At 34.4% G+C, this 5,944-nt stretch overlaps 1 long non-coding RNA gene across 1 annotated transcript; it reads left to right on the top strand.

The window, feature by feature from the left end:
• On the top strand, nucleotides 1,301–5,564 carry LOC107648295. Its single transcript, XR_001621849.2, has 5 exons — nucleotides 1,301–1,315; nucleotides 4,589–4,705; nucleotides 4,844–5,147; nucleotides 5,280–5,378; nucleotides 5,464–5,564. It is a non-coding gene; the product is annotated as an uncharacterized LOC107648295 (long non-coding RNA).

The raw sequence follows: 5,944 nt of genomic DNA, 5'->3' as shown, positions 1-5,944 counted from the left end.
ACTCTTTTTAGGGTGACCAAAAATTTTGTTATCTTTATCTTACTCAAAAATAACTCATTAAAAATGTTATTTTTGTTTATCTAAGATAATTTTTATTAAATATTATTTTAAATAAAAATTATCTTAAACTAAAAATGTTGTAGTAAAAACTATAAATAAAAAAAGAAAAGATGCCGAAACAAAAAGAAGGAGAATAAAGTTCTAAATGCTGGTGTACGAAACAAATTAAAAGATGTGCTACAAAACAAAACTACGAAAATATTGTGTACAATAAGACTCTATATTAACTGCACAAAATAATACTAGCACCTTTTTCTTTTACAGTTTATTTACAAAACACAATATATGTATGAACAGGTCAATTCTCTAACGAATTGAAGGGGAAGAATATGTCTATGACGCACAACGCAACAAGACAACTCATACACTACAAGAAAAATATCCATTCAGCCACACTTTTTTTAAGCTACATTTGAAAAGAATGAATAGGCTACGCTTTTTTCCGTGTTGCCTTTTTATATGAGAAAAAGATACACAATTGTGGCATCATTTAAAAAGTGTAGCCTTAGGTATTTTAGAAATCACTTATAAAATGTAGCCGTAGGTTAATATCTATAGGTTCACTTTTTGCATCAAAGGAGACGCTTTTAAAGAGTAGCCTATTTATTAAGTTTTTGGTGCATTTTAAAAGTGATGCCTAATGTGTCTAGAACAAAAAATTTGACACTTGTGAATTTTTTCCCTCTTTTCCCTTAAAGCAAAGTCACATACACACTTAGTGAAATTTTTGTCATTCCCTCCAAAGAACAACGCACCTTCATTCATCCTCGCAACCCTGCCTCCAAGCTCACCGTCGATCGTCGCCCCCCACTCACTCTCTTCACTCTCGCCGTTGACCCTCTCCCTCCAAATCTCACTGATCACCTCCAAAGCGCGACCTTCATCCCCTTTCGTAAACCCTCGCAACCCTGCCTCCAAAGCTCACCGTCGATCGTCGCCCCCCACTCACTCTCTTCACTCTCGCCATTGACCCTCTCACTGTCGCTCTCGCCATTGACCCTCTCACTCTCACCATTGACCCTCTCATACAAGAAGAAACCCTCTCAATCTCGCCAGTGACCGTCGTCGCCCCCCACTCACCAGTCACCCGCACTCACCACTCTCCACATTGCTGCACCACTGACCGTCGCTCCTCTTCGCCATCTTGCACTGATCGTCGCTGCGCCGCCCTCACCATCGTCGCTGCTACCGCTCTCACCATCGTCATCTCCGTGCTTCTCATCATCGTCTTCTCTGTGCTCACATCATTGAATAGGTATGTAGTGATTTCTATTTGGTTCTGAAATTTCAGAGGCTTAGGGTTCCGATTTTAGGGGTTTTAATTTGGGGATTTCAATATGTGAAATATGGGTTTGTGAACTGTAATTTGATAACATGCATGCTGTTGTTGATGAAGATGTGTGGTATTTTAGGGTTTGTGAACTGTGATTTAATATACAGCTTGTCTATTTTCTCTGTATTTTTGTTTGTGAGACTGAATCCAAATGCAGTTAATAATTTTCTCAATGAATAAGTTGGCTTTCGTTTCTCTGTTTTCAGCTTCCATTTCTTCTAGAAAATAGACCTATCTTTATATATGTCTGTGCTTTCTCTCAACATTGCCTTATTGTTGATGAATATAAGGGCATGATAATCTATGAATAATACCTTCTAATGCTAAAAATGCAGTAAAAACTTGAGAAGTAAATTCCCCACCATGATCAGATTGTAGAGCTAAAATGGAGTGTCCTGTTTACTTCTCCATCCTCAATTTGTATTGTTTAAAGACTTTAAAAGCTTCTGATTTATTGACCAAAAGAAAGATACTAGTATATTTGCTAAATGCATCAACAAAACTAATATAAAAATGAAAACCATTTCTTGAATTTACTGGTGATGGTCCCCATATGTCTGCATACATTAATTTACTGGTGAAGTTAGGAATAATAGTTTGTTTGTAACCTCCAATTCTATATTATATAGTAAGTTAGGTGTTAGTTTCTGTTTTAAGCTTCCTGTTTTGAGTCCATTTTGGATATCTTTCTGTATAGGCTAGTTCCCTCACATATACAAGGTTCTCCCTTTGTATCTTGTTTGTAATCAATGAATGAGGTAATTCAGTTTCATATCATCTCTCTCACAAAGTCTTGAAAACTCTTTCTTTCTACACATATTTTGTTATGCTTTTTTATATTGCAGCTCCTTCAACAATGCCTAGTGTCAATAGAGGGCATTGAGATTTCTGACATGTAGCAACTGAAATTTCATGTTAACAACAATTATATTTTCTAGTGTCTAAGTTTTTATTCATATATGGCCTTCTTGTTATTTAAATGTTGTCTTTACCCCATTATTTGCAAAAGTTTGTCCTTCTTTGCACTTGACAGCAACTCTAAATCAAAGTTTGATGGCACCAAAAGTTATTTAGGGTAACCCTTTGAAAGTACTACAAAGGGAAGCTTGTTTCCTAAGTTAATATTTTTAGACATTTATCATCTTCTTTGTCTTTTATGCTGCAATTCATATGCTAATTCTTAGAATTCATAGTAAAAGGAGGCCAGTTAAAAGAGAAGCTTACAAACCACTACTCAAACTCTTACAGTCAAATTCATAATGTTTTAGACCTACAAACAGACAAAAAAATATGGATAAGAATTAGTTGGTTATCTTTATTTATATTATATAGCGGTAGACATTTTTTATTTTTAGTAAATTTAAAATTTAAGTTTTTATTTATTTTTGTATAAATAAATTAAGAAAAACATGTTTCTGTTGTGTTTTTAGTGTAAGTAGTAAATCACATATCAGTTAAATTGGGACTAAATGATGTATATATATTTGACAAATTAATGAACCCATCACCTAAACTTACTCTGATATTTCTTATTTAATGAAATAATCTAAATTCTTCCAAATTCTGGGTTCTGCTTAAAGTGATTTTACATTGCACGCTTTGCTCTTGAAGAGAGGAAGCTATATAGCTATTATATTTATTTATTTAGTTTCTTGAACATCTTCTTGTCAAAGTTCTTGAAGATATTAAAATGCAACACTTAGGGATGAGAAATTTTTTACTGTAAAACAAAACTTCATACTTGTAAAATAAGGCACATCACAATTAAGAGAAAATATTATCGAAAAAAAAGCATGAAGAATCAAACTATGGTTGAGTTTGAATTTATGTGTGGTTCATTTGATGTTTAAATTAGCTTCAACTTCATTTTCTGCTTTTCCAACCCATCACTGTTGCTATGTGTTTTCATTTTGATATGCAATTAATGTATAGGATCCCAATTTTGATATAACAACTGAAATGAACACATGATACTCCTCTGTGAGTCCATCTAAAATCGCTTGGATATGATCATCCATCCTCAGGGTAAGAACAATCTAAAGCTAACAAAAAATCAACTAGACCTCTGATCTTGGCCAAATATTCATCTGCAGTTCCATTCTTTTTTATTGATCTTATTTGAGACTTCAAACTCTGAATTTTTGTCTTGAAAGAAGTAGTGAACTTTTCATGTAATTTATCACACATTTCATGAAATATAACACAATTGATTACCTTGTTCTTGAAAGTTGGAGTCATCGATGCAAGAGTCCATGTCATCAAAGCAAGATCCTTCAATTTTCACTCTTTATACTTGTCTGATTTTGTAGTTGATGGTTTTCCACCTTTTTTTAGCAAATTGAGATGAATTTTTTTCTTTTGAAAAATAATCTCCTAAAGATTGGCTCTGTACAGTGATGAGTATAGTTTTGCGCCATGTACTATAGTTGTTTTCATGCAACAAATCTGTGATAACTGGAAGAAAATACTTGGAATCAGAAGAAAAAGTGGGTGTTACTCCTATGGCCATATTGAAAGAATCTTGGCTCATGATACCATGTGAAGATTTGAAAAAGAATCTAAAGAACATGAAGAACAATAAATGAAGAAGAGAAATTGAGAGAGAATAAATAAAAATACATCAAGTAGCAATATTATTGATTGTGTTTTACATACAAGACTTGCACTCCTATTTATGCATTAATAATATGAGTAACTAACAGCTTTGCCTGATATGAAAAATCTATTAGATTCTTAATTGCCTTAACAGTTTTATTAAGTCACAAGCTAACTAACCATTCTCTACACTACTATCCTTTACAAGGCTCAATTTCATCCCTCCAATATAAAATCCTAAACTCCAAAATGAAAAACCACATTCATCTTCATCTTCTCTTCCGTTTCTGTTAACTGCTACTGCTACTCTTGTACTTGTTTTGCTTTTTGAGTAATGATGGGCGAGTTATTCCATCATTCATAAGTCAACTGCTTTCTTTTAACATTTTCCTATACTTTGCCAATACTTTGCCAACTTAGTTTATTGAAATTCGATTGTTTTTAGGTTTTTTTATACTACAATATTTAGGAATATCAATATGTATCATTTCTCATTTTGTTCATGGTTGGTTTTTTCAGTAGCTTATTCATTGATACTGAATCCAAATGCATGTTGAGGATTAATAATTTTCTTCGTCCGAAATTGTGTTTCCTTTTCAGGAGCAAAATTTGGTGGTTGTTGTTGAATGGCGAAACTTGAAGCGAAGTTCGGAATGATAGTTGACTCCGTTGGTAACTTCTTCTCTGGCAAAGACCAGCTTTCCTTGTGTGAACCTGGTAACTTCTTTTAAACCCCAGTGCTATCTTTCTCCTGTCTAATTTGACATAAGACAGAAATTAATAGGTCCTTTGTTGGATCCATTATGCATTGCTGCAGTTACACTGATATATAAAGTCTGATTCTTTAAATTGCAGCTCTAAATGCAAGTGGTCTTGACAAATTTCTTAAATCAATAGGAAGAAATCCCTCATATGTTGAGAATGATGGTTTCAAGTTTGTGTTTGATAGAAAGTTTAGACTAATAAGGATGTACACCAGACTAACTCGGTGATTTTGCATTAGGTTAACGATACCATTGGAACACTAGCTGGAGGCAGATTCTACAATTAGGATGTCATTGCTGCTGTGATCCTTGGTACAGGGACAAATGCAGCATATGTGGAACGTGCAAATGCTATTCCAAAATGGCATGGCCCTCTCCCGAAATCAGGAGACATGGTAAGTAGGTTATACTATTTATGACTGTCATTGTCTTGCATGTTAGAAATATCTTTACTTTACTGTCATACTAGAGCTAGCGTCACCATTTGCTGGTATAAAGAATGCTCTGATTACATGTAAATACTGCAGGTTATAAACATGGAGTGGGGTAATTTCTGATCCTCACATCTTCCTCTAACAGAATATGATATAGCTCTAGATGCTGAGAGCTTAAACCCTGGAGAGCAGGTCAAGATCATCACGTTATAGTCATTGGTTTAAAGCTTTAACCAGCATGTGTAATTCTGTAATATTCTTCCACTATTGTTCACAGATATTTGAGAAGTTGATTTCTGGTATGTATTTGGGGAACATTGTAAGGAGAGCTTTATTGAAGATGGCTGAAGAAGCTGACTTTTTTGTTGATACAGTTCTCCCCAAGTTGAGAGTTCCTTTCATACCCAGGTATGCATGCTAGTTAATTATACTCAAGTATTACAAGAAGCTGTGCTGCCTCCCCTGCAATGAGATTTGCAAATCATGGGCACCCTACTATGGTGGTTTCAACTGACCCTGCTCACTCCTTAAGTGACTCTTTTGCTCAGGTACCTAACGAGACCAAGAAAAATCTCTTGATTGTTTAGTTTACTAGTTCTTCAATATGGATAAAACTTCAGAAGTGTAATGCTACAATCTCGTTAGGATTTGACAGGTGGTAGGCTTGTTCCGGTTTAAGGAGTGGAGTCACCATTATATGCTCTCAAGGTACTCATTTTGATTGAAACAGAATTGAATATTAAACTAATAGTTCTCAT

Source organism: Arachis ipaensis, chromosome B06, assembly GCF_000816755.2.
Source record: "Arachis ipaensis cultivar K30076 chromosome B06, Araip1.1, whole genome shotgun sequence".
NCBI lineage: Eukaryota > Viridiplantae > Streptophyta > Magnoliopsida > Fabales > Fabaceae > Arachis > Arachis ipaensis.
The sequence above is the reverse complement of the archived record's forward strand: the minus strand, read 5'-3'. Positions and strand labels throughout refer to the sequence as shown.